A 21523-nucleotide genomic window follows, 5' to 3' on the forward strand; every position below is an offset into this window, starting at 1 on the left:
CTTGCGTCCTCGTGGAGATCAGTCTTGCCAGGCGACCTTGGAAGAACGAACTCAGAAGTTTTGCCGCAATGACTTCTGGGGCGTAAAGCGATTTCAGCAAGTCTGCTCTCGATGCATCCTCGATATCAAGAACACATCCGGGTATTTTCATGCGTCCTCTGTCCTTGCGTTCTTGAGAATTGGAATGAACTTCGACCGTTAATGATGACGTAGAGCGAGGACACGAGGACGCAAGATCGCTGAAGAACGCATATTGAGAAACAGCCTTGGACTTGACTGTAATAAGAGCCACACCTACAACAACAGGTAGTGGGAAGTACAACTGGTTCCAAAATCAGTTCTACAAGTAACTATTTTTAAAGATAGGCTCTATGCTAAAGCAGGCAGAAAAAATACAGTGGATGAGCACAAAAAAAAACTTGGTGTTTGGTGTCATATTCATCTATAAACAACATAATGTTTTTACATGTATTTTAGGAACAATTGTACTTAATGGAATAACCTTATTTTTATCACATGTTTCATGTGTCATGCCCTCATACTTTCATTGCTGTTAGTTTATGTCAGTCCTGAGGTTTGCTTGCCAACAGACAATGGACTAATATGGACACAAATGTAGAAATGATGATAAAATGCAAAAAATATATACATTTTCAGTGGCTGTATATTTCATAAATGGTAGAGTATTGCATACATCCATGTGCCAATTCATGTGATTTCTTGTTTTTATATAGCAGGTAGTTCTCCAGACTATTTGACAATAAATTCTTGATTTACAAAAAAATCCATATGAGTTCATATCAGTCTCTGGTCAGGTGTTCAGATATTTAATATTTTTGGCACAGCCATAGACATCTACTATCTTCATACAAGAAAGAATTGGCCTTGTAAATGTTTCAGGAAAACGTGTAGACATCATAGCTTTTCTTCTCTAATTGCCATAGTTAAATTCCATAACATGCCAATTATGTGATACCAATTTCACGTGTTTGCTCATACATAAGTTCTTACATATTTTTTTAGTTAGTTTCTAGTTATTGCCTTGATAATAGACGATATGAGCTATCATGTATGACAGATGCCAATGTGAGGTATTAGCTACAAAATGGACAGATCCTGTCATGAGCAATATAGGAGACATATCTTGTATGTATAGGGCTTATATGTGGATATTTATAAGCAATACATGAGACCAATATGGCCCGATTATGCACATATATGCACCTCAATTCTGCCTATATGCAGCATATACTGTATGTGCATATAAGCTGCAGGTTTCATATATGTGCATATATCCTCATGTAGGTTCTTTCCATGTGTGTTTGCACTTCCACAGACATCCATAAGGGGTCATAGTCTGACGTTTATAAATTGAACCTTTTTGGTACGTTCACAGACATCCAAAAGGGGTTCAAGAGTGACTTTCAGACACTGATCCTGTTTTGCACGTCCACAGACATCCATAAGGGGTCGTAGTCTGACGTTCATACACTGAACCTTTTTGGCACGTCCACAGACATCCAAGAATGGTGCAAGAGTGACGTCCAGATACTGACCCTGTTTTGCACGTCCACAGACATCCATAAGGGGTGTAGTCTGACGTTCATACACTGAACCTTTTTGGCACGTCCACAGACATCCAAGAGGGGTGCAAGAGTGACGTCCAGATACTGACCCTGTTTTGCACGTCCACAGACATCCATAAGGAGTCATAGTCTGGCGTTCATACACTGAACCTTTTTGGTACGTCCACAGACATTCAAGAAGGGTGCAAGAGTGACGTCCAGATACTGACCCTGTTTTGCACGTCCACAGACATCCATAAGGGGTGTAGTCTGACGTTCATACACTGAACCTTTTTGGTACGTCCACAGACATTCAAGAAGGGTGCAAGAGTGACGTCCAGATACTGACCCTGTTTTGCACGTCCACAGACATCCATAAGGGGTGTAGTCTGACGTTCATACACTGAACCTTTTTGGCACGTCCACAGACATCCAAGAGGGGTGCAAGAGTGACGTCCAGATACTGACCCTGTTTTGCATGTCCACAGACATCCATAAGGGGTCGTAGTCTGACGTTCATACGCTAAACCTGTACTGCACGTCCACAGACGCCCACAGTGTGAACCAAACAGACAATCATACACCCAACCTTTCTGGCAAGTCCACAGACATCCAATAAGAGTGCAAGAGTGACGTCCAGATACTGACCCTGTTTTGCACGTCCACAGACATCCATAAGGGGTGTAGTCTGACGTTCATACACTGAACCTTTTTGGCACGTCCACAGACATCCAAGAATGGTGCAAGAGTGACGTCCAGATACTGACCCTGTTTTGCACGTCCACAGACATCCAAGAGGGGTGCAAGAGTGACGTCCAGATACTGACCCTGTTTTGCACGTCCACAGACATCCATAAGGGGTGGTAGTCTGACGTTCATACACTGAACCTTTTTGGCACGTCCACAGACATCCAAGAAGGGTGCAAGAGTGACGTCCAGATACTGACCCTGTTTTGCACGTCCACAGACATCCATAAGGGGTGTAGTCTGACGTTCATACACTGAACCTTTTTGGCACGTCCACAGACATCCAAGAGGGGTGCAAGAGTGACGTCCAGATACTGACCCTGTTTTGCACGTCCACAGACATCCATAAGGAGTCATAGTCTGGCGTTCATACACTGAACCTTTTTGGTACGTCCACAGACATTCAAGAAGGGTGCAAGAGTGACGTCCAGATACTGACCCTGTTTTGCACGTCCACAGAAATCCATAAGGGGTGTAGTCTGACGTTCATACACTGAACCTTTTTGGCACGTCCACAGACATCCAAGAGGGGTGCAAGAGTGACGTCCAGATACTGACCCTGTTTTGCATGTCCACAGACATCCATAAGGGGTCGTAGTCTGACGTTCATACGCTAAACCTGTACTGCACGTCCACAGACGCCCACAGTGTGAACCAAACAGACAATCATACACCCAACCTTTCTGGCACGTCCACAGACATCCAATAATAGTGCAAGAGTGACGTCCAGATACTGACCCTGTTTTGCACGTCCACAGACATCCATAAGGGGTGTAGTCTGACGTTCATACACTGAACCTTTTTGGCACGTCCACAGACATCCAAGAATGGTGCAAGAGTGACGTCCAGATACTGACCCTGTTTTGCACGTCCACAGACATCCAAGAGGGGTGCAAGAGTGACGTCCAGATACTGACCCTGTTTTGCACGTCCACAGACATCCATAAGGGGTGGTAGTCTGACGTTCATACACTGAACCTTTTTGGCACGTCCACAGACATCCAAGAAGGGTGCAAGAGTGACGTCCAGATACTGACCCTGTTTTGCACGTCCACAGACATCCATAAGGGGTGGTAGTCTGATGTTCATACACCGAACCTTTTTGGCACGTTCACAGACATCCAAAAGGGGTGCAAGAGTGACGTCCAGACACTGACCCTCTATTGCACGTTCAGCAGACGTTTAAAAGTGGGTCTGAACTAACGGACGTTATACAGACATGATCTGAATGTCTGCCAGACGTTCCATGTTTGGTGGGACCAAGCTACTTCTTCATGGATGGTTGCGCTGCTACTGTGGGTACACGTGTGAATACTGCCTACCAGTGGTCTGCGGGTGTGTTTGCACGTCGACGCGGACGACGACGCAGAAGTATAAATGAAAACCGACGCGGAACCTATGCCGTATGACCTACGCACAACTATAACGAGCCCTTAAGGGAGTGAGGAGCTTTAGCTCATTTGCATTTAAAGGTACAGTCATGAAAACACCACATTTGCTCACACCCATATAGGGGCATTTTGGACATGCTGTAAAATAATCAGTAGGGTATTTTGAGATGAAACGTCACAGACATATTCTGGGCACACCTGACACTTAAAACTTTACATCTTGTGAAAATGGACATAATACTGTAGGTGCCGTTTAAATTAAACAAAAAGCCAAAATATATCTCCAAAATATCTTAAATATTTGGCCGCTGATGTCATTTGGAGCCAGAGTCTGGGCAGAAGGGACTGTGAGGTGGAGCCGTGGTATCCAGGCCCACCAATTTTTCCGTTTGACTCATTCACAAGCACACATGTCACACCTTTTCTTAATAGCATCTAATAACCAACCTAAACAAAACAAAAATGAACACAACATAAGTACATCAACATAATGTAATTTTTGGAAGTGTAATTCGATTTTTTAGAGCCTCTCTACACAGAGATGCGTTTAGCTGTATACGTAAAAACAATTACAGTATTTAACATATCACAACAAATGATTATGGACAACAGCAAGGTTTATGCAAGATTAAGTCTTCTTCTCTGTTTCTATTGCATATACTACATCGATTTGAGTCATTTTCAGTGGTTTCTTGTGTACGCAGATATTTCTTGAGACAACACCATGTTTACTGACTCATTTTAGAACAAGGACATAAAAGATTGTGTATAGGGCAGTGGTTCTGAAACGAGATGATACTGTACTGGATGTATGAGCTGGATGGCGCCTTGCATGGCTGACACCACCATCGGTGTATGAATGTGTGCGTGAATGGGTGAATGTGAGGCAAACTTGTAAAGCGCTTTGGATGGCCATAGGTCTGTTAAAAGCGCTATATAAATGTAGTCCATTTTCCTTTTACTGTATACTATATTGTATCGTGTAGTTCAAAGTTCGAGATTGTTTTATGTCACAAATTTTATTTTGGGGGCGTGAAGGGATGCACCCTACACAGGGGGGGGGGGGGGTTTGAGAACCACTGATATAATATGGAAAGCTCTGGCTTCGTGTGGATGTAGCCTTAGTTTGGCTCACATCCCATTAGTTTATGTAGAAGGGGCAGGATTTATGACCTAGACTGCAGTCAACAGGGGGCGATCGAAATGTTTTGTCCGAACGTTTCAGGACGTTTGTCGCATGTCTTTAGTACCTTTCAGTTCCATTGCTGTCTATGGGGGTCGGAAAGCTTTTTTCGGAAAGATTTTTTAAATCTGAGAACTTTATTATATTATTATTATTTTGTTATTATATCTTGTGTATTTAGAAATCATACAATTAAAATTAAAGTTAAAATACTGGTAGGACTGTGCAATTAATCATTTTTGTATTTTTTATTAAAAAAAATATTCAAACAATAACAAAAACAAGATAATCAATGTAAAGCAATTTGATTAAAATTTAAATTGCGTGCTACTGGACCGATGTGTTTGTAAAGGGCCGTTCACATTATAATATTAACGATAACTATAACTATAAAAAATATAGTTTTGAAAATCGTTTTATATTAAAGACAAAAGCAGAGTTCACACCATAACTACGTATAATTATAAAGATACAATGAACGATATCGCTGGCATCACTTTCTGAGTGATTTTTTTCCCCACCTGATAAACGATGAACCATTGACTGCCAATCAAATCTATTTGAACTTCAAGTGCACGCGCACTTAAAATGACAGTGGAAAAGCTCAATCCAGAGGTCTTTAAAATAAAATTACCTCATGTATCCAGCACTGATGCAGTTTCTGTACTACGTAATGCTTTTTTCCTACCACACTGACTACGCCAAAAGGTATTTACTTTTTCGATTACAAAACGTAATTTACTGTTTAGAGTTACGCGAAATGCAGCGTGTTGAGGTAATATCAGCTGGTTATCCGCTGTGTAAATGTAACACGAAGAGCATATTTACATATTCAGTGACATGTAAAGAATTGCAAAAGTTTTTTTTACAGGAAATATCCAATAAAGGTAAATGTCATTAAAGGCAAGTATATGCGCAAGTGCCCTGCATAAAGTTATCGTTATAATGTGGACGCTAATATAGTTATCGTTATAATGTGGACACTAATATAGTTATCGTTATAGTTATCGTTATAATGTGAATGGCCCTTAAGGCACTTTAAGGGCACCACTGCTTTCACACGTGTAGCCTGTTTCAACACTTATTTAATAAAACAAATTTATATTGACTTTTTTCAGAGTAATTGTGTTAAATAACCGTGATTATGATTTTGTCCATAATCGAGTAGCCCAACCGGCTGTTTATGTGACCGTGTGTAAAAAGACACATTCTAATAAGTCTAGTTGTAAGAAAGCTAAAATACCTAAAACAATATTTTGTTTGATACACAATATAGGGAAAAATAGAAGGGTAATAGATTTAAATGTTAAGTAAAATTAGCTTCAGAACTAGAATGGTTCACAATTTCTTATGATTCTCATTTGTAACTGATGGTTGTGCACACCCAGTCCATAACTTTTAGTGAAATTTTAGCGATGTCTACATTATGAGACGGTTCCTCAGACCAAAAGCATGTCCTATAATGAGGAATGACATCTAGGGTTTTTATTCACCGTATTGGATTTTTTACTCATAAATGTTTCAGGATCTGCTAAAGTTCATGCACATAAAAACTGTTTATTTATTCAGCGCAAATGAATCTTCTCTCTCTTTTCAACGACTGCTGTGTGTGCGAGGGGAGGGGCTGTGTGTCTAGCATTCACTTGAAGTTGTTTAATGTTACCCCTGCCTGTGCATATATTTTTCTTCAGTTCTTCAAATGCGACACATCCCTCATCATCCTGGACAAGTTCACCACCAATACATTTTCACGCAGCAGTAATATAATCACGCTCTCAGCTTTACTAAAACAGAATTAGATTTCTCAATATTTTATTGTAACCATGTTCTCTGTATTCTTGTCCCTACATCTTTTCTGTAGTCCATCTCACTGTGTGTTTGTGCTTATGGCACACTGTGTGTCTCATATTGTCTTATCTGTAGTGGTTCAGTGGCTTGTAAAATGCCATGTGGAGAATTTGTAGAGCTTTGTCTCTGTGCAGAAGTGACAGAACGAGCCAAGAGGAAATGGTACTGAGCATTCAACTAACCGGGGCAACCTTGTGTTTTTTTTTTTTTTTGTACACAATTGCAGCAGGAGAATGTGTGTGCATATGCAAGCGATTTATTGTACACTGTCAGAAAAAAAGGACAAAAATTGTCCCTTGTTTTCACTGAGGCAGTACCCTTATTACCCCATTACTTTACCTTTGGACCTTAAAAGTTCATATTAGTAGCTCAAATGTGCATATTGGTACCATCAAGTAAATTAGTACCCCAAGGGTATGTATTGGGACCCCTTTAAAGGGTACTTCCCAGTGACTGCTAGGGACCATTTTTTGACCATTGATTTGACAGTGTATTATATATCCATATGGCCCAGATTATATTATTGCAATGTTTTGTTCCTCTGAGCTCACACTGAAAAAAATGATTCATTGAATTTAATCAATTTTTTTAAGGTAAGTGGTTGCAATCAATTTATTTAAGCTACATTTAAACAAAAGTTTTATATTTTATTTTACGTTACTAATCTTTTTTGTTTTAATGTAGCTTAAATAAATTGATTGCAACCACTTACCTTAAAAAAATTGACTAAATTCAATGAATCATTTTTTTCAGTGCATGTACACTTGATTCATTCTGATAACTTGTTAAATCAAATTGCTAAGTTCACGGTTGGCAAAACTGTAGTTTGAACATCTTTTTTCTGTAGTCCATCTCACTGTGTGTTTGTGTTTATGGCACACTCTGTGTCTTATATTCTACATTGTCTTATCTGTAGTGGTTCAGTGGCTTGTGAGAAGAATTTGTAGAGCTTTGTCTCGGTGCAGGAGTGACAGAATGGCGACGGTACTGAGCATTAAACTAACCCGGGGCAACCTTGTTGTTTTTGTATACTAGTGCAGCAGGAGAATGTGTGCATATGCAAGCGATTTACTGTACACTGTCAGAAAAAAAGGCAAAGATTGTCCCTAGTTTTCACTGAGGCAGTACCCTTATAAAAAGTACTTTACCCTTGGACCTTAAGAGTTCATATTAGTACCTCATAGGTCCATATTCTTACCATCAAGTAAATTAGTACCCCAAGGGTTTGTATTGGGACCTTTTGATTTGACAGTGTATGATATATCCATATGCCCCAGATTATATTATTGCGGTGTTTTGTTCCTCTGAGCTCTTGGTTAACTTGTAGTTGCACTGATTAAATTATGAAAGTCTAATGGAAACAGTGAGCTCACAAAGTAGCACTGAACTGGTGACAGTTAAATCATAAATGAACATAATGGGATATAATTATAAAGGTTGTGATTTGAATATACATGGATAATCAAGCACATTTAAGTGCATGTGGACACATATTTATTTTACTTTTCATAATCTTCATAACCTTGCTGAAAAATAATAATGCTTGGGAATTGAGAACCATTTCTACTACAGTAATATATAAACTCAAAAGCTCAAAATCTTTACATGTGACAAGAAACCGTTGCACTCTTCTGGTGAATATTGGTTTTGCAAGTCAATTAAACTTGTAAGTTTTGACTTGTGATAAGTTGACATAACTTATAAAAACAAGTTGAAATTGTTTCATTTAATTTGTTCAGGTAAAGTAAGTAGTATGTAAATATATAAGTAAGTATATGCTGAGAGCTTTGCATTTGCATGTGCACCAGAAAGGACATAGCTCTGATTCCCCAGGCAACATGCATACTGACTAAACATATATCTTGAATCCACTGTAAGCCCCTTTGGATAAAGACATTTGCTAAATGCATAAATGTCAATGCTAATGTAATCCTGTAATAAAATATCCAACAGTGTTAAGTGCATCCAGGGCCGACATCAGGCATCAGGGTGCACCCAGTAATGTTGCACAGGGTCCTGTGATGAGTGGACCTCAAAGATCTATGATCTCTAGGATATAGCCTCATTGTGCTTAGAGGAGATAGGGCCCACCCACAAAAAAAAATTGGTTCAGGCCCTAAGCGATGGCCCTTTGTTACTAGAGGTCACTGGCCACAGCATTGAAAAACATATTGCCATATTGGAGATAAAGATTATAAACATTGACAAAACACCCAAAGCACTTAAGCCTATAAATGGATGTTTATGTCACATACACGATGCGCACATTACTATGTGCCCTCCATACCGGCTGGCCGATTTCCACTTAACCCCGGCGTGACCCATGATGAATTATTTAGTCGGGAGCAATTATGACAGGCCCTCTGATGACAACGCTGCTCTTTCCAAACCTATGATAAGTGCCAAGACTTATAGTCACTCTACAATCATGTTGATCCTGTATGGAAAGGTTATCTGGATGAATGTGCTTTCTAGATGGAAATGTTAATCGGCCCCCTAAGGGAACGGTGGCGGAGGGGCCGCTGTGGGAGGTTTGACCACCCTCCCCGAGGCTCACAACTAACCCTTTAAACAGCTGATGAGTGGAGCTTATAAATGAAGAAATTGTCCATCAGTGGTTTAAAAACCTTTAAAATGACAGGCCCGGGGGTAAGACGTGCGGTGGGGTTTGATTGGTGATTGGTGGAGGCCATTAGAGTGATGTAAAGTAGACACTGAGGTTGGTTTTCTCTGGATTTTGGGGTGCTCCACGATATCACCTGACCCCGGGTTTTATTCCTGCCGGGAAAAGTGATAAAGTCAAATGGGATGGCATTGTTTTGGATGAATAAAACTACCTTTTAAAACTAATGGGATGTGATATGCTCTCTGGCGGTTGGCCCGTCACCTCAAAATGCTGTTTCAGATGTCTCGGGTTCACGTTGTGTGCTTAAGGAGGTTTGGGACAATAACCTCTCAACCCTTTGTGTGTGTGTGCACGTGAAACAACCAAACAAGGTCAGCCTATTACCTCAGTATGTTTTAATACTAGCTGTTCACATACACACACATTCATGTAAACACACATGCACACGCTAAGCAGAAGTGCCAGCGGAGCTCAGATTAGCTTAAAGCAGTAAAGTGCCTCTCGGCTCCTAATGGGCTATAAATCAGTGTAGTCGCAAGCCTGTTTACTGCAGCGGTGTCCTGCTCCTTCACTTTACAGCCCGTGATGGAAAAACCATTTAAATAAACACAGGACCCATTACATCTGAATCACTGCCACCTCAGCGTAGGGAGTCGACGCAAGCCAGCGCACAGGGCCAAGATTGTAACCGGTTACTCCTGTATTTTATTATTCTGAGCCTCAGACGATCTTGAGACGGAGCAGCCAGGCATTCATATTAATCTTGTGCAAATCAGACCCGGGAACGGATCACAATCGCAGGCGATGTTTGGATTTGATTCGATTAGTTAAACAATGAGATGACGCTCGGTGGAAATGCACATCATGTCTCAGAGGCATGTTTATGAATTCCTTACATAACTCAAAAACGGTTCGCCCAAAAATAATATAACTCATCTCGTATTGTTCGTAAACAAAGTTATAGTGTGCCTCTAGAAGATATTCAATATAATGCATGTGAACTACCTTAACATGTCATTTCACATTTCACAGAGGAAAGAAAATAACACAGGGTTGGAACGACATGTGGGGTAAATAAGTGATGAATATGTAATGTACATTAATGTGTCAACTTGCTATTTGGCTAGACAACCATAAACATTTGACAGCTAGGCTAATGAACTATGTCAAGTGACAGAATAATTTTTCATTTCCATTATTAAGATTCATAAGTGCTATTTATTTTCCTTTATTGCCCTTTATCCGGGGTCAACTCACTGTCAAGGAGCCTCTTGTGGTTTATTTCTTCATTTAAATCAAAAGGTGCAGTTTTTGCTAGGGCTGCAAGATATAGCAAAATGATCGGAATAACGCAAATGTGCATATCACAGTACACAAACCGCAATGGATTGCAATAACTGAATTTTATGCTTCACAAAATTATGCATAGTCAGAGTTTTAGGTCGATGCAGATAAGAAAACACGTGAAAACACATAATTTTTTTATAGGAAATGAGAAAAATTATAGGGTTGTCAAATGATTATATTTATTTTATATATATATATACACTTACTAGTGATGCGCGGGTCGTCTCGTAACCCGCGGGCCCCGCGGGTAACCCGCGGGTCGGGTTGGGGCGGGTAAAGAAATTGTAACTTTAATGCGGGGCGGGTTGGGGCGGGTCATTAAAAACAAAATTAAAAACTGATATGTTGCGTCTAATTCCCTGTAGCATATATATTAAATATTTGGGAATATATATTTTTACATTTAATTACTTTCTTTGATAAGGTTAAATTACGTAGGCCTATGTGGCAACGTAACTTCCGCAACGTAACTTGCGCAACGTAACTTGATATCCCCAAACCTTTGACGTCACGGAAGCGCCAAGTAGCTCCACTGGCTGCCAGCCACAACAACAAAACAAACGGAGAATTAAAAGATGAAAGACGATCTGCAGGAGAAATTAAGGTAGGGAATTTGTGAATAGATAATACAAATGCTGCTTTTTTGTGTGGTGATCTACTTTTAAAATGATAAAGCCGAGAAGTTCCACATGCTAAAAACACTTTAAATGCGTGGACTATACTGCATATATCTCTACATTGGATTTAGGGATGTCACCATTACTCTATTTTCTTGAGGAGTTAAAAAAAATCCTGGAGCACACGTCGAGCACCGCCCAAAACAGCGCAGATTCAGTGAAACAAACCTGAAAGAAAACCACAACAGCATCAGAAGCATACATCAGCACAACGCCGCCTCCCTCTCCCTCCCTCTCTCTCTCTCTCTCTCTCTCTCTCCCTCGTTCGCTCGCTCTCGCGTGCTTCAGCTCGTGCATGAAATCAAGAAGAATGCGATGCAATTGCATGCTTGTAAATTCCGGAAGTTTACACGACTGAGCTGCAGCGGGCAGGCATAAGATTTATAAAAATACATATGAGAAGAAAGGCACAGCAACTCAAAAAGACTTAAGTGTTTCACAATTACTCATAATGCAAATTTTCCCGTGGAGGCATGGAGCAGCATGAGAATACACAGTTAACTTATGTGCGATCTACCGGCATTGCCTTTGCGATCGATGTATTGGACACTCCTGGTTTATCATTATCCTATCTCTATATTAATATGACCATGCTGGTTTCTATGGCTCATTGGTGTATGTTGTTGCCAGTTTACAGGGCGATGTAATCTAATGGCTGTTTCCAAGCACTCTTAGGCTGAAATAAAGCCTCTTTTTATTTACATTAAAAATGCCTAATATATCTATTTTAATGGTCGCGGGCGCGGGGCGGTGCGGGTTGTAAAAATAGATACAGTGTTGCGGTGCGGGTTGGGGCGGGCCAAATATTTCATAAAAGCGGGACCCGCGGGTTGGAAAAAACGCCGACTCGCGCATCACTAACACTCACCTAATTTCTCATTAATGCAATTATCTAATCAACCAATCACATGGCAGTTGCTTCAATGCATTTAGGGGTGTGGTCCTGGTCAAGACAATCTCCTGAACTCCAAACTGAATGTCAGAATGGGAAAGAAAGGTGATTTAAGTCATTTTGAGTGTGGCATGGTTGTTGATGCCAGACAGGCTAGTCTGAGTATTTCACAATCTGCTCAGTTACTGGGATTTTCAAGCACAACCATTTCTATGCGGCAGTTCTATGGGCGAAAATGCCTTGTTGATGCCAGAGGTCAGAGGAGAATGGACAGACTGATTCAAGCTGATAGAAGAGCAACTTTGACTAAAATAACCACTCGTTACAACCGAGGTATGCAGCAAAGCATTTGTGAAGCCACAACACACACAACCTTGAGGCGGATGAGCTACAACAGCAAAAGACCCCACCGGTTACCACTCATATTCACTTCAAATAGGAAAAAGAGGGTACAATTTGCACAAGCTCACCAAAATTGGACAGTTGAAGACTGGAAAAATGTGGCATGGTCTGATGAGTCTCGATTTCTGTTGAGACATTCAGATGGTAGAGTCAGAATTTGGCATAAACAGAATGAGAACATGGATTCATCATGCCTTGTTACCACTGTGCAGGCTGATGGTGGTGGTGTAATGGTGTGGGGGATGTTTTGTTGGCACACTTTAGGCCCCTTAGTGCCAATTGGGCATTGATTAAATGCCACAGCCTACCTGAGCATTGTTTCTGAACATGTCCATCCCTTTATGACCACCATGTACTCATCCTCTGATGGCTACTTCCAGCAGGATAATGCACCATGTCACAAAGCTCAAATCATTTCAAATTTGTTTTCTTGAACATGACAATGTACTAAAATGGCCCCCACAGTCACCAGATCTCAACCCAATAGAGCATCTTTGGGATGTGGTGGAACGGGAGCTTCATGCTCAGGATGTGCATCCCACTTTTGGATATATGAAGGATGCAATACTTCTCTATAGGTACTCAAGATTAACATAAGATAAGCAGAAATATATATATAATTACACAGAGTACACACGCATTAATACACGCATAAACCTTTCGCTAAAGTCTGGCATCTGTACATTTTAAATGTATCTCTGTTTGCGTAACTGCACTCACTTTGCAAAGGACTGACACGTGTAAATTGTTGTAAACATTGCAGTCACTATATATGCGGTGAGTGTCTCTGTATGCCAGCTCACAGCTTGAATCTTTCTATTCACTGAGACACTGAGATCAAAACACTTTGTGTGTCTCTCTTTCATTTCCATCTTCTGTCCATTAGGAAACATTAGTGATAAAGAAGAAATGGCGAAACTTTGCGCAGACGTGTAGCACATCTTGCTCACGGCAGGAGAACGCTTTGACAATCTGACACTTTTACATTTGTATTAATGTAAGACAGCGTAATCCTTCCTCTGCATTATTAAGCAGTTTCGAAACTAAACGTGCTGAAATTCTCCAAGCAACTTTTTTCCCGCCTTATGTTACATTTCATGCTGAATTTCGCTAATTGTTTTGCACTGCCAGTATTGAAATATTGAACGCTTCTTGGCAAAATGGTCTCTTCTAATATATGCTCCGTGAGTTTCTTCTCCTTTGCTGGTCTAATTAGCGCCAGTGGAGGTGTTGTCAGCCCACCTCAATCTCTGCAGATTGCGGCAGCTGTTTTAATTCCAGCGAGAGCGATGCTAAATTTCATTAAGACCCGAAGCCTCCTCACTACATACAGACAGGTGCAGAGAGTGCAGAGGATTCGCACCGCAGTGAGTAGAGAAGACTCTCTGCCCTCCTCTGGATCTCTCCCGATGTTTCGTTGTCGCAGCGCCCCCATGCTTTTTGTCATCCCATACGACGTTTCCGTAAATTGCATTGCTCCTGGATGTCAAAATTGTAGAGAAAAGGTCAACGGTGACCAGTAGGCTAATCCGCATAGGGGCCGAGGCAGACCCCAGTCTGTCGTGGGTCCTTCAGGAAGCTTGACAGGTTCTTCTGCTCAGTAGGGAGATGGAGTCATGTTATGCCAGGCATGGATGTGAAGGTAATTAAGATTGCGCTGGAGTCTTGTCATTGACGTTACCCAGCGCCGTAGCCTTTGTCCATTACTCATAGTAAAGCTCATTACAGAGGACTCTGCTTCTTATCAATGCATTTCAGCCTCTATGTATGGAAACGGAGCGAGATAATTAACTCAATAGACCTTCATCTTTCAGCAGGAAATATGGACTGATATAAAAAGAAGTCGGTATGAGAAATCTGTCATATAATGAGTCGCCATGGCACATGAACATATAGCTCATAATGTATTAGGTGTGCTTAATGACCAGCTTGAACCAGAAGATATTTTTTATTATATTGGTGTAGCTGGTGGATGGCCAAAACATGAATCCAAGACATGTTCGTGAAAGACCAAGAGGCTCTCCCAAAATAGAAAAAAAGTTTAGCTGAGGTTACAGAGAGGAGCGGGCAAGGTGCCCAATAAAAGATAATTTATGCAGCTGTGTTCGATATACAGTGAAGGCCTCTGCACAATGATGCCCTGTTCTGGGGTTGCCCATAAATTGGGGGCTCATGAATGGTTAGCTGTGCAAACTATCGGCTCTCTCTCTCCTTTGCTTCTCCAGAGTGGAGAGTCTGAAAGCTATTTCCCCCGTTAACCCAGCTGATTTGTGGGACGCCAATAGCCAATGTTGACGCAGACCTCACCTCTCGCTTTTTTCCAGCCGTGGCGTCTCCTGGAGGGAATATCATGCCAGTTTATCACATCTTTCCCACAGAGGCTGGAAACTCAAGGCCTCAGGGATAAGGGCTGTTCTGCTTCCATCCACGCTGGGTTAGATTAGACACAATGTCATCATTCTGCCAACTTGAAGACGAAGTGTATCCTGCAGATGAGCAGGGAATGGTCATCACAGTATTTATTGTGATAGACACGGAGTCTTGAAGAGTCGGGGTAGATTTTTTTCCACTTGGAGTTGTTGGAGCAGCAGTCCTTACCATGTGATGGGTATGTACACTACATCAGGTAGAAGTTTTAGTGCATTTAAATATTTATTGGTGGGAAAGTGCCTTGACTAAGCACCTCCAATTAGCCCCGGCCGGCGGGCCCGCTGCACAGCGGGACCCTCTGAATGTTTTATTACTGACTGATGCATTCAGCAGCATTGGTGTTTGTCATTACCGTCTCTAAGCGGGTCATGGTGACCACAACAGGGTTTGGGCCTCAATAGAGAGCAAATCTCATCAACACCACATCTGGTGCTCACCTGGTGAATGCATCTTTGTTGAAAGTCAGATGTTTTTTGAGTAATGAGAGCGACTGCCATTCTGTCCTTAATGATCCTTAATATGGATTTACAGGTTCAAGAACTGAACAAGAATTTGAGTACGAAGAATATCAAGCCCTGGCATATCCCAGCATCCTGCCTCCCGTTGCTGCCGAGCCCATTACGTCTGACACGAAGATGTGTTTTGCCACATGTTTTGACATTTTCTCGGGAATGATAAAAAATGAATGATGACCTCAATAGTCTTTTACATCTGCGTGAAGATCAATACGGTGTGGGCGAGTAGGTTAGAGGGTCTCCAGAGGTTGGAGATGGGGAAGCGTGGGGGGCGTGCTCTGCCTGTACCAGATCTGCCGGGTTCTCTAAGTACCATGTTTAATTGGAGGCCCGGGCTGGCAGATGGGGTGCTGAGCAGGGCTGTCAGCGCAGAGTGGTACGGCAGGGCGGCAGTAACGCTGGAGCTCCTCGCCCGGGAGCCCCATACATTATTGATCGCTCCTGAGATAAAAGAGGATGCTATGCCGTGCACCCTGCTTGTCGGAGAGGAAAATGAAAAAGGGAGACGCTGTGAGGGAGAGATGCGCAGGCTTCCAGCACAGTGTCGAAGAAAAGCGAGACCTTGAGAGTTTGATTTGTTTTATTTGACTGTGTTAGAGTATCAAAGTACTTCTGGTATTTATTATTCATAGATAGGCTCATCAGAAAATAGGTATTCTTTAAAAATGCTGCATCTTTTAAACGCAAATGTATAGTAACTCCCAATGGATATTCTTAAACATTGTAAAATAGTACAATAATACAAATTATGTGTTGTTAAAGGGGACATTTTAAGACTTTATTAGGATGAAAAATAAGTCTTTGTGTCTCCAGAGTGTGTATGTGAAGTTTTGGCTCAAAATACCCCATAGATAAATTATTATAGCATGTTAAAATTTGTAACTTAAAGGTGGGTGTATGATCTCTGAAAGCTTATGTTGATATTTGAAATCACCTAACAAACACGCCCCAACCCCAATAGAATCTGGACCTTAGACCCACCCCACACGTATGCAACCCATGTTTTTCAAAAGTCATGCACCCCACCTTTAATAGGTTTCAGCAAAAATGTGCCGTTTTGGTGTGTGTCCCTTTAAATGCAAATGAGCTCTCTCTCTTTGCCCTACATGGTGGTGCCATGGTTGGATAGTGCAGATTAAGGGGTGGTATTATTATAATAAGAACCCCTTCTGACATCACAAGGGGAGCGAAATTTCAATGACCTATTTTTTCACATTGTTGCAGAGAATAGTTTACCAAAACTTAGTTACTGGGTTGCACTTTTTTTTACATTTTTTAAGTTGTTAGAAGCACTGAGGACTAAATTTTAGCACTTAAACATGAAAAATGCAGATTTTCATGCCATGGCCCCTTTAAAACAAAACAATGAAGTGCCAGATCATGTCTGATCTGACTTAAGTTTCATAATCGTATGAGTTTAGGAGCATTGAGTTTGATAACCTTACACTCAGTCAATATTAAACATATGAAGATAAAAAAATTTTTTTTTACATTATGTAGGATGATTTTATGTACAAATCTGTACATTTAAGTAACTAATAACATATAATAAGTTCCTCAGCACACATATTATGCATGTCTATGCCAACTGTCACACGATACCCATAGCCCATAAATATTTAAATATTAATTTAGGTCAAATTGACCTTATAGCCTAACAACTGAGCCAAATGGCACAAAAACCTTTCTTTCTTCCCCAAAGGAGTGGGATCGGTAATCGCTGGCATGGGTCATGTCTCGCTGATGTGATGGAGACGCAATAATGCCCTGCTACAGGACAGAGTGGATGCTAGGCCTCCTCCGCTGCTCCCGGAGACCCATGGGGCCTCTGCATCCATGGATGCAGCAGATGTCAGGGCTGATGTGCCGCAGCACCCCCACCACTGCCCCGGGGCTGTGTGCAGAGCGAACGGTGTGTATAGGACATTGGGACAGATGGCAGGGGGTAAGGGTAGGGCTGAACGGAGGATGCTGTGCCAACGCTGCATTCGTAGGCATGTATGACATGTTTACCTCAGTGGATTGAAGCTCATAATGTGCCCTTTAATGATGATGAGTTTTATACCCCTCGACTGCTAATGTGGAGCAATACGAATTGATTGTTAAAGGAATAGTTCAACCAAAAACGACTATTCTCTTATAATTTACCTCATACCATCCCAGATGTTAAGACTTATTTTCTTCGGTCAAGCACAAAAAGAGCTTATTTAGCGGATTTGTAACCCAGCACTAAATTCAAATGTGGTGACACGTTAGTAACTATAAATCTGATTGGTTCTCGAGTGTCTTTACAAGACATGCAAATTTTAATGGTGTTTAAATGTTTTGTTTTGATTTCAATCTTAATAAATAATTTCAAAATATGAATTTTCTCTAACAAATGTATAATTTTGCTTCAAAACATACAGTTGTGTTCAAAATTATTCAACCCCAACTGAAATTGATTGTTTTGGCCGGTTTGACATTGATTTTGATCATTCAGTCATCCTGCTTACAATTACATCAAAGAGGCATGTGTAGGTCAGACAAATATAACATAACATTTATAATGAAATAACCACAAATGTCTTTTCTGTGCTCACATTATTTTCAACCCCCAAGTGACATTCAATCTTAGTACTTAGTACAACATCCTTTTACAGTTAAAACAGCTTTTAAACGTGAAGCATAGCTTGACACAAGTGTCTTGCAGCGATCTACGGGTATCTTCGCCCATTCATCATGGGCAAAAGCATCCAGTTCAGTCACATTCTTAGGCTTGCGCACTGCAACTGCTTTCTTTAAGTCCCACCAGAGGTTCTCAATCGGATTTAAGTCTGGTGACTGCGATGGCCACTTCAAAATGTTCCAGCCTTTTTTCTGCAACCATGCTCTAGTGGATTTGGAGGTATGCTTGGGATCATTGTCCTGTTGAAAGGTCCAACGTCTCCCAAGCCTCAGGTTTGTGACGGACTGCAACACATTGTCATCCAATATCTCCTGGTACTAAAGAGAAGTCATGGTACCTTGCACACGCTGAAGTTTCCCTGTACCTGCAGAAGCAAAACAGCCCCAAAGCATGATTGACCCCCCCACCATGCTTCACAGTAGGCAAGGTGTTCTTTTCTTCATAGGCCTTGTTTTTCCTCCTCCAAACATAGCGTTGATCCATGCGCCCAAACAGTTCTAATTTTCCACAGAACACTATCCCAAAACTTCTGTGGTTTGTCCACATGACTTTTGGCATACTGCAGTCGACTCTTCTTATTCTTTGGAGACAGTAAGGGGGTGCGCCTGGGAGTTCTGGCATGGAGGCCTTCAGTACGCAGGGTGCGCCGTATTGTCTGAGCATAAACTTCAGTACCCACATCTGACAAATCTTTTCTCAGTTCCTCAGCAGTCACACGGGGACTTTTTTCCACTCTTCGCTTCAGATAGCGCACAGCAGTCGCAGTTAGCATCTTTTTTCTGCCACGACCAGGAAGCGTTTCAACAGTGCCCTTTGCCTTGAATTTGCGAATGATGCTTCCTATGGTGTCTCTTGGTATGTTTAACATCTTTGCAATCTTCTTATAGCCATTGCCCTTCCTGTGAAGATTAATCACATCTTCTCTTGTCTTCCTGGACCATTCTTTAGACTTCACCATGTTTGTAACCATACCAGTAAATGTTTAGAAGGAGTTGAGTATCACAGTCATTTTAAAGCTGCCTAATTGGTGCTTATTAGGCTTTATTGCTGTTCCCTGACATCCATAGGTGTTTTCAATACCTGATTGAAAACACTTCAATGAACCGCTGTTCTTCAGAGTGGTAGTTCTTTAAGGGGTTGAATAATTGTGTCAATGAAGAATTCACAAAAGAAACATTTACTACTATATTACAAAACCAATTGATGTCATTTTAGTTGCATATGGTTCTTTAAGAAGTCATTGTAGGATTTCATTCTGAATACAATTACAAATGTACACTAAATTCCCTAAAACCCTTAACAGCATTGGGGGTTGAATAATTTTGAACACAACTGTACATTATAAAACGGGCAGTTTTGGTTCTTCATTCTGATTGGTTGAAACACGTTCTAAGCCGTGAAAAAATACCCCGGTAAACCCACGGTTCAGACCGCATTACATAAGTATCACTGCGCCACTGTTGCTGCGTACTGATTTATGAAAATAAACACCACAGTCTTTAATCATATTTTTAATTTGTCTACAATTGCACAATTAATGGCGATATATCCAGATAAATGTCAATAAATATTATTGAGTCATCTCGTCGATAAAGAGAAAACGTTCCCTGGGGAGTTTCTACCTCAAATTCATATTTCCGTTATCCACTGGGTGGCGATCTTACTTAACTCTTTCACCGCCAGTATTTTTTTTAAAAGTTGCCAGCCAGCGCCACCGTTTTTCATGATTTTCACAAAAGTTTAATGCCTTCCAGAAAATGTTCTTCTTCAAATATATAAACATACAATATACCAAATGAAAGAACAGACCCTCTGCTTTCAAAAAAAAAAAAACAGTTTCATTTTACCTTCAGTAGTTCTTTTGTAATCAGCTTTTGAATATGAGTAGGTTTCTGCAAAAACACCACATTTTGAGCAAAAAGCAGAGATAATTCCATTTTTGTGACAGACTTCTCATAGAGATCCCATTCAGAGCGATCTTTAAAACAGACACGGACATGTCATGGCTCTGAATCTGATCTCTTACAAAAGTTATTCACAAAAATGGAATTATCTCCGAAAATTTGAGAGGTTATAAGAGAACAAATGAAGGTAGGATGAAATGGGTTATTTGTTGTTGTTTGAAAGCGGATGGTCTGTTCTTTCATTTGATATATTTTATGTTTATTTAAAAAAGATAGTTTTTCTGTAAGGCATTAAACTAAAACTGGGTGGCAACTTAAAAAAAAAATGCTGACAGGGAAAGAGTTCAGCATGCTTCCAAGCATATTTGATCATCACTTCAACAGTTGCACGATATAGATGTTAATGTATAAATTAGATGAATGTTGATTTATAAAAAATAAACATCACAGTCTTTAATCATATTTTCTTTGCTGCATCTGTGTTGGTTGTGAACTGCGCTCTGTTTCAGTCACACTTGATTCTGAGTAACTACTTTGTTTGACGGAAGAGTAATATTTGTAATAATATAATTTCCACTTATTTGTATTTTATTTTATGAAATCCTGCTAACGTTATGCATATAAAGTACCCATTTTATAAAAGCAATAAGCCCCGCAAAGCAGTGGGGTTACAGTGCATTTTATAACAGCTCCGCTTCGCGTCGTGCCTAACAACACCCCTTAGCTGTTATAAAATGCACTGGTAACCCACTGCTTCTTGGGGCTTATTGCTTTATTAACTGACTGGAGATATTTGAATTTCTTTATTGATGGATGTACAGTATGTGCTTTTTGGAGCTGCAAAAAGTTGGGACCTATACATGGACAAAAGGTGATTTTTATAACAAATCTTTATTTGGGCTTGACTGAAGAAAGGAAGTCATACACCTGACATATAAATGGGATGGCATGAGGGTAAGTAAATTATTAGACACCTTTCATTTTTAGGTAGGGATGGGGCATAAATTAATTGTAACACAGCTACATATTCATACTTTTGGGCTTTTTTCTTACTGATCTCCTGTGAATTTGTGAAAAGTTTTGATGTGTTTTGGTTAGGATTTTGATCAAAAAGCATGAAAGTAAATTTCATCATCTTGTGTTTTTTTCCGATTTCTGAGTTGGGTCACCAAATCCAACTTTGTATTATTTTATTCACTGTCTTGTTATCTAAAACATAACACCATTTTGAAACATGTCAGCAACTCCTAGTTACTGATAGCTAGGATTGAAAACATCACACAGTGTTACAATTTAGCCTCAGGTATACAATGATAATGAAATGAAAA

Source organism: Misgurnus anguillicaudatus, chromosome 20 (genome assembly GCF_027580225.2).
Source record: "Misgurnus anguillicaudatus chromosome 20, ASM2758022v2, whole genome shotgun sequence".
NCBI lineage: Eukaryota > Metazoa > Chordata > Actinopteri > Cypriniformes > Cobitidae > Misgurnus > Misgurnus anguillicaudatus.